Source organism: Metopolophium dirhodum, chromosome 6 (assembly GCF_019925205.1).
Source record: "Metopolophium dirhodum isolate CAU chromosome 6, ASM1992520v1, whole genome shotgun sequence".
Classification (NCBI taxonomy): Eukaryota; Metazoa; Arthropoda; class Insecta; order Hemiptera; family Aphididae; genus Metopolophium; species Metopolophium dirhodum.
The window spans coordinates 30,865,857-30,878,935 of NC_083565.1; the positions used below are offsets into that span (position 1 = coordinate 30,865,857).

Here is a 13,079-nt window from a genome sequence, read left to right on the forward strand (position 1 = left end):
ATATATACCTATGTCTCTAATCCCTATATACCCCTATATATAACCAACTACCCATCATAGATTCGAAATTATAGAGAACGATAAAAATCGCCAAGCACAATTGCCGCCAATAGTATATAACCATGGCTTGTACATATGGACATAATATGGTTTATACCGTTCATGGAGGATGTACACGGCGTGCCATCGTCGGCTAAACCATGACAAAATAAATAGGTATGCTATCAACGTAACTAATATTGGTCGAGAACGCGCACCCCTACCGCACTTCACCAAGAACTGTGTCGCGTAAGCCGTTCTCACCAGCAGAAATAATAATAATAATAATAATAATAATATACAATATCGGAGAACGGATGACGTAATTTTTGTGGTGGGAGAACACACAGTTGCGTATCACAAAGTTGATAGCATACCTATTTATTTTGTCATGGGCACGTCAGCTGCTGCAGATCTACACGCAGCCACGTCACACGGACCATCACTCGTGGACCAATGGCGTTCTTGTAGTTGTATACGCCTTTATAACCTATATTAACATATTTTATTCATCTATGAATTTCTAAATTTCCAATGTGTAATTTATAGTCATACAATTATCGATATCCTTGCTTGTTCACTTCACTGGACTTGAATACTTTATAGCGGACTGGAATACTGGAATCTGGAACCATAGTCCGTTCAAAACTTCTATGTGTCTACAACTGTGATTGGAATACCTTTTCAATATTCTATGCTGAGTGCTTTTAAGTTTTGACTCCAACTGTGGATCACCACTTCATCGTTGTCGGTTAGTGGGTATAAGTAGTGTGTGCTAGAATACATGGCTAAATACAATGGTATAATCTCAACTGCATGCATGTTTTTATTATTAGGTAGGTATAGTTAATACCATATTTATGTTTAATTATGATGTACACCTGTCTGCGTTTTTTGATAGACAAGACAAATAAGCAGACGAGTAGACGACGTAGCATTGTATATGCCGGTAATATACCAGTGTGTGAGAGAATCTCTTATAATAGGTTCTCTAGAGTGTGGCATGTGGTTGTACTTTATATTATTATTGTGTTTTTTCCACGACTGGAGACAACTATTACCATAATTCCAAATATACATATCTTTTATAACAATGAATGTTTATGTTTCCATCTTAAGTCTTTTTGTTTTATTTAATTCCTGTTTAGGCCAGCCTATAAAGCGCCTTATGTAGTTGTAATATCACTGTAATATTTTACTTTATAACATCTGTAAATATATTTATATTATATTTATTCTAATGTACCTCTACTTACTACAGTATATATTTTATTTTGCAGTTGACTGACAACAGACTTGGTCAAAAGTTTATGTGGATCATTAGCTGCTGTCTTTATTTTGAAAAATCAATTGGTTATATTTCCAACTATGAGTTCGTCATCATTGGTAAGCAATATATTAATAATTTAACTATGTATATGGGATGTTTATGGGACATTAATTGTATGAACTATGATTTCATTTTAATCAGGAAAATCCTGTTTTTCCATTTGATATTTAAAAGGACTCTAGTTACTGAATTGATAAGTACTCTAATGATAAATAGATTCACCTTATATATATATAATTTATTCGCATAACAGCAGATTAATAAAGCTAAATATGAGCCCCTGAGCAGTATTTTGCCATGTACTTTACTTTTAAGACAAAAAATGTCTATTAAACGCATTTGATTAATTATGAATAAATATACATTAAATTTATTCATCAAATAATAATTTTAACTCTTACAGGATGTATTTTTTCCAAAACATTCTGACTCTGAAGCACCGATATCAGTTATTACAGCGATCTTATCAGAAAATGACACTTTTAAGTAAATATTTTACAATTATTATTAATATTACCTTAAGTATAGATCTTAAATGTTATAGGTCTGTTAACGTATTACTAATTTATTTTAAAATTAATTGTTTTTTTTTTAACAGATTTCTACATATCTTACATGAATTTGGCAAATTAGGGTTTACCAAAGTGAAAGATTTGGCTGGAGCAACCCTTGCAAAAGTCAGCTCAATTAAATTGTTAGGAGATACCCTAACACTACTTTATGGGGCTATGGAGGTATAAACTAATAAAATTCAAATTTTTAGAATATATTTATATAATTATATATTTTTTTTTTTTAGAAATATAGTGAACGCCTAGGTAAGTTATAATTATTATCAGTACTATCTATTGCTATGTTATATTTAGATGAGCATACATAACCTATGACCAAACGACTTTTTTTTTTGTAAACTGCTCCAGGATTGGTATCTGGGTTTAATAAAATATAATGTAAGCTTCACCCTGTATGTTGCTACCATATTTATATATGAAATATAAAACTTAAAATTCATGTAAAACATTTTAAATTAATTTTCTGTCTAAACTAATTCAATACTCACTTTGCTTTCTATAACAATATTTCTCTAACAAATTCAAAAGCCTTCTGGTATTATAAAATATAGGTATACACTAATTTTTTTTTTATAAATATTTCTTAATAGGACGCTACCTACCCATGCAATTGTTGTCTCCATCATACACATATAAGAAATGGCATATTTTTGTTAAGAGGATGTCAGCGCACTATTTGTTGTTCTCTCTAGCCCACATTCAACATAGACAAAACGCATTTCAGAATCGTTTTTTTCTATGTTTTTAAGTAATCTTAGAGTAAAATCACTCATTACAAAAAAGGATAGAGTTAATATTTTTTAAGAAAGACATATCGATATTTCTCTAAATATTGTTTCAAAACGATTTAAACAGAATTTAAATTTACAAAATTTTTTTGTTTATTTTGGATGTCAAATACAATGTCAAATAAAAATAAAATATAAAACCGTTATGAGTGATTTTACTCTGAAATTACTTAAAAACATAGAAAAAACGATTCTACGCAAATGGTTTTTGTCTATGTTGTGCGTGGGTCAGAGAGAGAAAACAAACAGTGTGCTGACATCCTCTTAACTAGTTTCAATAGTGTGATGTTAGTTTTGATATTAGAGTAAATTGACCCGTTATCAAACCTTAAGGTAAAAACTTCATCCATGCTTAAGAGTTGACAATTTTTTTCATGATTCAATTTTCAAGCAAGATATGAGTGAGATATATCACAAATTAAAAATGCTCATAATATGAAAATTTAAAAATCAAAGTAAAGATGCTCTATTAGATACTTAAAAACAATTAATAATAGATATTAGAATGGCATTTAAAGTTTGAATTACAGCTTATTCGGTCATTATTCTACATGGACAGAATCGACATGTTCTCTCAAGGAATAGAGTATATTAGAACAATTTTGTTATAATTTATATTTTATATACAGATTTCACACCTTGTTAATGTTCAAATAATTTTTGAATTTTTAGGAAAATTAGGATATATTTTTGGTATTATTTCACTTACTTTTATCATTGTTGGTCCACGATAAAATAATACATATTTTTGTTAAACTATTAATTTACTTTATAAACTTTTGTGAACTGTATGCAATTAATTAAACTAGTTTTTCTGTAAAATTATGCATGAAATATTCATTAAGCCAACACATCGACACACACACGCCTATACAAAACTACCAAAACCATTAATAACATATTTTTGAAACACAGCTTCAATCTTCAGCCATTCAAAATACTATTTATTTGTAAAAAAGTTAAATAAAAATGAAATGTCATTAAACACAATGAGAGTGCTCCTTTCTCACATTATTTTTGGTGTTTTCTAATGGTAGTTTTGAATGACTTTAAATTATCAAACTTATTAATATTAATATTTAACAAACAACATAAATAATGACCAGTATATTATACACTTTTTTATCTAAAAACTTTTTGGCATTTCGGTAAAAGTTTATTAACATTTTGCTTATATCTAGTATTATGTTTATGATGTGATACAGGTGTTAAATGTTTATGTTTATGCAGGTATACTAATATAGCTTGATTATAAATAATGTTAAAATTATTTACATTGAGTTTTTCATAAATTATAATAGTATTAGTTAGTATGGGACGATTTAGTACAAATTTAAAAATAATAATTATTGTAACATTGAGCTTAAAGATAATGTTATAAAAGTTCCTCCCCAAATAGATAAAGTATATGAGAAAATAGATTTCACAAAAGCTAAATAAATAATTCCTTTATAATTTACATCTAATACCTGGCTTCGTCAAATACATAGAAAAATGTACACCCTAAATACCGTTATAATAATTAACATGACTATCCCATCTAAGTCATTAACTTTTTCAAAATTTACACATTTCGGGTCAAATTTGGTATTTAAACTAGGATTACATTTTAGATTTTACAATCAAATTATGTCCATGTAAAATATTATTAACAGGTGAATTAAAACAAATAAATTTAAATTTTAGTAAATTTAACTTAAACTTATTTTTACAAAACCAAGCATACACATTATTTAAAATCGCATTTGCTTCATGTACAATCTATAAACTGTTGGTTCAGGTATTAATATAGTTTTATCATCGACAAAACTAAATAACTCCATATTACTATTTATATTTATATTCAATATTGCTCTTAGCCATACTATAATCTTAAATTACTCACACTGTTTGAGTTCTTTCACTTAAGAAATATTTTAATATGTAATTAGCAACTCCACAAATACCTGAAAATTCTAGTTTTTTTTAGCAATAACTCGTGTTGATAAATTAAACAAACTAAAAACACAATTTTTAAATATCTTAATTAATAGGACAATTATGAAATTATACATTCACTCACTGTTCTCATACCCATTATACCTCTTATATATGGTGTATTAATGTATGCTTATGTGCTATCATAATATAAATTATGAATATATATCATTAACATAATAGTGGCAGTATATTCTCTATATTGTCCTAAAATGAAAGGACACAAACATGAAATATTCAAAACAAATCAAATATAAATAAACATTGAAGAATATAATAAATGGTTTTTAATTTTTACATTTTTAAGTAAGTTTTTTAGTCATCTAATAAAGTCATCTCTTTCTATGTTCTATATTGCAATGTTGCTTATTCTAATGCCATGTGTAATCCATGTTTTTAGTTTCAAACATTTTGAATATTAAATATTATATATATTAAATAAAATAAATATTCATATATCTTTATTGATAAAAGCAAACCAAACACATTAATAAACTAACAAACCAATACATTTTTCCATCTATATCATCATTGGGTGATCTATAAATATAAAATAGAGAGAATAAATCATTTGTCATCTTAAGCGTAAGTTTTAATGAATTGCAATTAGTACTTGTTTTTCAACTATTATTATGTTTAAGGATTCTCTTCCAATACAGTTAAACCATCACATTTATTTTATGTTACTAATGAGTTTATATTTTTATAGCTATTTAATTTAAATTCAAAATCATTCAGAAGCCAGGTTTCACAAAATACAATAACACTAAATTAATTATTTACTGAGCCTAATAAGGCTATTCATTGAAATGTGCCTCAATACTAGGTACTTATATTAGTTTAAAAAACTGAAAAACTATTATTAGACAAAGGTATATCTACTAAAGAGTAAACATAAATAGAATAGATATCTTAATAATTGAAGTAGTGTTGAAACTTAGTATATTATTATTCATTTAAGAACTTAAAATTTACTTTAAAATAGATTTTACATTATAAATATACTAATTAATTACAGCTTATCTTATTGTTTGAATTGTATCAATTGTTATTCTACAAATTCATTTACTGAAATAACTTAACATTTATTATTGTTCAATGTTATAAATTATATTTAATATATATATATATATATTTTTAGATGAGCTTCTAATTTCTGCCATATCAGAACATCAAAATGGAAATCTAATTAAAACACAAACAATGTGCAAAGAATTACTTATACATAAACCTAAAGACTTGGATGTTATGCTCCTATATGCGAATTCATTATTTGACGGCAAAAAGTATGCAGATTGCATTCACTGGTTAGATAATGCGAGAAATATTCATCCTAATAATTCTGAATTTTTAAGTAAATTTGCATTTTTAGTGTATGTTGTGGCATTAATTGATATTTAATGTTATACTTTAATTATTTTAATTGTGTAAATGATTGTTAAAATTAATTAAAATGAATAATTTTTCTACCTCATAAGATTGTGCCCCTAAGATTATTTATTTCAAATAAAAAAAAAAAAAAAAAAACTTTGCATTTGTTTATATGAAAAAATCAGAAAATGATTTATCAAAAGAATACTTATTTCAAGCATGTTCAATAAAACCTTTTTGTGTGGATACATGGACAGATTATGCTAATTTTTATTTGAGACAAATTACATAAGAGGACGTCGCACCCGCATATGTTGTCTACGTCTTACACACGTACGGCATAACAAAAACGTTTTGGCGCGGGAAAGAACTAAGAAGGTTACAACTGTCATAACTAAGAAACGAAATTTTCACCACACATAGAGGAACTTTTTGGCTGTGCAATATCGTTTTTATTTTTTTTATATCACTTCTACGAAAAAAGTTATTATTGTTTCAAAATCCATTATTATTTGTTTTTCAAACTTTAATAACTTTCTTTGAAGTTTCGATAACGAAGAAATAAAAACGATAGACGGAGAGACACATGAGGGTACAATGTCCTCTTAAACACGGCTAATTTGGCTTATGTACGTGGTCTAAACCCAAATTATATAAAGCATGTACGTAATGAGTATGGAAAACTACTATTAAAGTTAAACAAAATAAAAGAGTATTAAAACAATTTAAGATTGCCTACAACAGTACAAAAGAATGTCAAGAAACTTTAAACAATATAGCAGGTGTATAATAATAATACATTATAAATTATTAAATATTATTATATTTATCTTATAATTATAAGAACGGTAAATTTGGAAAAAATTTTTTGAAATATAAACAACTCTTAGAAATAGACCCTGATCGGACGAATGCTTGTTTTCAGTAAGCAATGGCCTATATAATAGTTAAAGAGTACTAAAACGCAACTGAATGCAACAGCACTATAACCGAAAAATGTGTCTGTTATAAAAAATTTAGCAGTATTTATACTGGCATTGATTATAAATACTAGTATTTACTAGTATCTATAATCAATGATACTGCCTTCCAGAAAATATGAAAGTGTCTGCTGAAACATACAAAAAGTCTTTGAACCTTAAGCCTGAGAACTTTGATTTGAATTTGGAACTGGCTTTGTGTATTTGAATAACATTAGAAATTATCATAAAGCTGCAATAAATCTTAAAATGTTTTTTTGCATTTTTTTTTTGCAATTGTTGCATACAGGAAATCTAAAGATCATTTAAATGCGTGCGATGCTTGCATGTTGATGGGGGATTTGTATCTGAAGAAGGATGATTATGAAAAAGCAAGAAACTCATTCGGTTCCACAGTACTTATAAACACGCGGAATGCATTTGGTCATTGAGAAAATGGGCCTAACCTTATATAAATTGGGATATTCGGATTTGGCTCTTAAAAACTTATAACTAATCAACACAATTAAAAGTTTAAAATATGCTATTAAAAGACCCTCCAAACATTCTCCTTTTAATCCTTAAATTGGTAAAAATTTCAGAAAATAGGATTTTTTACTTCAAAGCTTAAAAATGTATATACAAGTTACAATAAGAAACATGTACATAATAGGTTTATGGCGTTTACTTTAAACTTAATAAATTTAAAATATTTACGTTTAACATTGAATAGTATGCTTAAACTTGAAAATATGTTATATACATCTTTTTTTTTGGTAAATTATTTAAAATCAGTCTAATTTTAAATTAATAACATTTCTAATTTAATAACAAACAAGTTATTGACCAACTTCTATTGTTTTTGATTTTTAATTTAAAAACATTTTTTTTCTTGCAACTAAATACTTAGTCATTTACAACTAAAACTATTTTTGATGAACAAGTATACAAAATGTTTTTAAATATGTATAATAGGCTAAATTCTCTAATCTCGAAATATGCTTAAATTTTTACGCTAAAATACATTTTTTTTCTATGAATTCTGTAATATACAATTCGTCCATATTTTCCACCGCCAGTAACTAAGTCAGTAACTACATAACACAATTTTGGGTATTAATTATTTATCATAATTCAATTGCATGTGTTGATTATATTGTTTGTATCTAGCTATATTTAAAAATGTAACATTTTTGCTTACTATCAATAATAGGTAATAAAGAAACTAAATCAATTTTAATATTATATAAGTTCAGAATATAATATTAATTAATTTATAAATGGTTAATTATTTTGCATTTTTGATACTGTTAGTGTACATTTTGCATGCATTTAATTACTGTTATTTTTTAAATGTTGATTATTAGTAAATTATACCTATACTTGTTCTTTTTTAGGCTTCAGTTTAAGATATTGTACTATTGTTATTTTCTTGCCTTCTTTGTAATTAATTTCTGTTTACCATGATATAAACATAGTTTTTGCTACTTAATTTATACCTTGTAAACTTATGTATCTTTTCAGTATACGTATTAACCGTATCTTTCATTTTTTAACAAATACAAACATGCAATAGCCATAGGCTAGACTTTCCCGATGCCTATTGCGATATGGTTAAATTAACTAATTATGTCTTATAAGTTATAATAATTGTAGGATACCTAATGTTAATATTGTAAAGCTTAATAGCTTATAAAACAATAAAACAAAATATGGTTTAAATTATAAGTTAAAACATTATCTATTAAGTAATTACATATGTTTTCATGACACCATGGCCTATAGATCAGATAATAAATTAATCTGTATCATATCTATAGCTGTAAAAAGTGCAATGTATACCGATGTTACATCAAATTAGTGTCATACAATAAGTTGTTACTATAAATCTCGTGAATTATTTAATTTTGAAATTAATTCTTAACCAATAAATTAAAAATAATATTTCATTATTATTTTTAATAAACCTTTTTTAATTAATTTTAAATTTTTATAATTATACCTACCTAATTACAGCAATTTTTTTTAATACAAAAAAAATTTTAAAAATCAATAATTATTAATTCATGACCTATGCCAAATGATAATTATATTTAAGATTCTTTATTAGATACTCAAAAATACAATTATTTTATATAAATATTTAATACTTACAAACATAGTATAATATAATAATTTGTACTTTAACAACAGTAACATATTATTAGTAGACTATATTTGTGTTACAAGTTTTAATCTTTAATAATTAATAATTTTTAATTTCATACCTAAATTTAAATTATAAATTTGTTGATTATTATTTTTTTGTTGGGTAAAAAAGCGTGAAAATTTAATATAAGGCTCCTAATATATCGTTCTAATAGCAGTTGAAAAATATTAAAAATACATTTGCACAATTTTTGTTTATAAGCATTTAAAGTTTTAATTTTGACAACATTTATCAAATTTATAATTTATAAATTGTTATGTAGTTAAAAATGTATAAAATGTTTAACTTTTATGGCTAAGGATTAAAAATTTAAAACAAGGCTCCACGTAAATAGGTTACATATAAATTACTTTATTCACAATAATATGATCAAATATACTTGGTAATATCATAGGGTGACTGACCGTTTTCGCTCAGAATCGTTTTTCTTATACAATGATATTATATCATTGAATTCAAATTTAACACCATCCATTACAGTGACCCACTTGTAACCTACGGTACAGATGAGCCACATCCACTTATCCACTTTTCTTTTCTTCTTTCTTTCTATACTATAGATTATTATGCAATTATTGTCTCTAATTTTAGTTTTTAAGTAATGTATTTAATTGTAATTCTCTATCTTCGCCACAAGCATAGCTTACAGAAGATAGATAATTCAAATGTATAATTGTATATTTGTTTTTAAATAAAAATACAAATACAAATACAAAATACAAATATTTCCCTATTTCCTTATTAATAGCTTGATAGTTATTAGTTTATACTTTTAAAATAATAATAATAACAATAATAATATGTATAGTTTTTATTATTTAAAATATGAATTTAAAAGTAAACACATAATTTATAAATTTCTTCTAATTTTAAGAAGTTGATAAAATATTTATGATTTATAGATATTCAATATTTTTTCTTAACTAAGTATCAAACCTTTATAGTACCAATCCTGGTTTTGATTATTTTTAAGTCTTTAAAGCATGAGCATTAATTACATTGCTCTTAATAAACTCTTTGTAATTTTAATTTGCATTTAGTACCCAAAGATAATTATGACTGATTATTCTGTTGCCGAAACAAATGCTATTAAAGAAGTTTGGCCCTTAACAACTCAATTACATTGCCTATTTCATTTCATGCAAGCAGAATGGAGATGGCTAATGTCAACTGGAAGTAATGTATTGCCTACACAGAGGCAAAATTTTATGGAGCTTTTTAAACAGGTAACAACGTTAAATTAATTATGCTGAACTTATTATACAAATAAATACTAGGTATTGTATTTTTCAGGTAGTATATTCTAAAACTGATGATGAGTTTCAAGATTCTATAAATAACATAAATCAAAAAGAAAATAATCAAAAATTTAAAGATCGTTTACATGAAAATTTAAAAAGAAGCAATCAGTGGTCAATGCTTTATAGAAACAGTTATAGTCTCATAACACGAAATAATCAAACAAATAATTATTCTGAGGCATTTATTCGTATTTTAAAAGAAATTGTTTTGAAACGCACAAAAGCTTATAACATAGTTGCACTTATTGAATTTATTGCTATTATTTAGGATAAATATTTTATTAACCGCTTGTTAGATTTTGCTTATAACAGAAGATCAAAAAACCATTTTGAAATACAGCTTACTCGAATGTCAACAGTAAATATATGCACTGTGGTGCAAATAGCTGATTATGTATATAAAGTGCCTAGTACTAAAGACAGTAAAAACATGTACGAGGTTAATACTATAGTTGGTTTGTGTAGCTGCTATAGTGGTCAACAGGGGGGATTTTGCAAACACCAAGCTTTTCTAAAAAAACATTTTCCAAGCTCAAAAGAATTTCCAAATTGTCCAGTAGTTAATTGTAATGATCGCTATATTCTAGCTTTGATTGCTCTTGGTGATGAGTGTCCACCAAAACCATTTTTTGAAGTAATGTATACTATAAAACAAAATTTACTCAATTATTAGATTAATTAAGATGTGAACTATGTACTAACTCTTTATTACAGGATTTCTTTGGACTATCAACTCCTCAAACATCACTGATGGAGAAAAATACCTTAGTTGAACAAACTATAACAGTTGTGTCAGAAAGTGATCAAAATAATTGTAGTGAATCAAAAGATCAACAATTACACTCACATGATACTTCATCTAAAAATGAAGCAAGCCAGCAATTATTAAACGAACAATTTTCAAAAAAGTTGGTAGTATTTTTAAATGCAATAAATAACCTTGGACTTGTTTTACAAAAAGATGTTTCAGAAACATCAATAAAATATTTAACTATTTTAACAAAAAATATTTAAAAAAAAATTACTCCAACTCAAGCTGTAGACTTTGTTATTAATAGTGCTTCTAGGTAAATGTTTAATTAGTATTACTAGGTATTTCATAACTGTGTTAAAAAATATGCAATAGTATTATGCTGCTTCATTTATAATTGTTTTTTATTTATTACTTTAGTTCTAAACGAGGAAGACGTATTCGTGTTCAACCTACTTCAGTGGCTAGGAGACGAGGAAACTACAAGGGTATGCATCGAAATAATGCAGGAAGACCTCCAACAGAAAATTACTGCACAGCTGGTAGACACACAATTACAAAAAAAAAATCAAGCAGCCTAAGCGTCTTCATAATTTAACGCAATATTTAAATTTAAATATAAATTATGCCAAATCTCACTAATAAAACAATTATAAAATCATCCACTATTTTTTTTTTTAGTATACTACTGTTCTGCACTTATCTGCAGGTATATATTTTAAGAATTCTTGCTATTTACAATATTTGCTCTCTTTATACAAATATTAATAGTATTTAATATTTACAACATTACCTAACTTTGTTCAGATTTAGAATATAATATAATAATAATAATAATAAAGGTGGATTATTATAAAGTTTCGATTTTACTGTCTTATATATTTATATCATCAATTCACTTCTAAATATAAAAAAACATTTAAATATTCATCTATATAAATAGTAAAATAATTTCAGTACTCACTGTTCGAAAATGTTTTTTTGTTATAAAAAAATACTGTAGTCACTTAAACGTATATTTATCTCTATATAAATGATAACGTAGGTAATAAATGTCATTCAGAGTTATATAATATTCAACTAATAGTTTTAATTTATTTTGTATATTATTTATATAGTTATAACTATCAAAATAAATTTTAAATGTTCTAAAACCTTAAAATGTAAGTATTTAAAATTCAAAATGTTCATACCTTATGTTTAAAAATGTATCATTTATTATAGTAGTGTTAGGTATATAAATAAAAATTATTAACTCATATTTTAAATCCTCGTAGTATTTTAATAGAGATTTTAAAAAAACATCCCAAATAATAATTGATGAATACAATATATTATGCAGGAATAGATGTAAAATACCACTCTATAAAAATTATTTAATAATTGTTATATTTAAGCTTTTTCTGATCCTCCTCTCGTCTCCTATAGTCCCATGTGTAAATAATTACATTAGAATATTATTGTTTTTTTCACATTAGGTTTAGGTAATATTATCATTGCTACTTATTTTTAAAAATTTCGCTTTTGTATATTATAGAGCTATCTATACTATGACTTTTGAGATTTTATATATTATCTTGACTTTCCAAGGTCTGGGATTTAGTGCACCATTTGCTAATTTAACAATGTAATTTGGTAGTGTTTGAAGTCTTGATATATTTTGTTTTATTGCTTGGCAAGGGTTTTAGTGCATTGGCACTAGCACAGTTATGCTTATGTAAAGGATTTATTTTGATGATAGTATTAAGCGGGGGGTCTCTTTTTAAATATGTTTGTAGTTGA

The 13,079-nt window shown here is 25.7% G+C and overlaps 2 pseudogenes; both read left to right on the top strand.

The window, feature by feature from the left end:
- Nucleotides 1–698: 698 nt before the first annotated feature.
- LOC132946576 (uncharacterized) lies at nucleotides 699–7,549 on the top strand (annotated as a pseudogene).
- A 3,112-nt stretch (nucleotides 7,550–10,661) lies between these two features.
- LOC132946391 (uncharacterized) lies at nucleotides 10,662–11,939 on the top strand (annotated as a pseudogene).
- The last annotated feature ends 1,140 nt before the right edge of the window (nucleotides 11,940–13,079 follow it).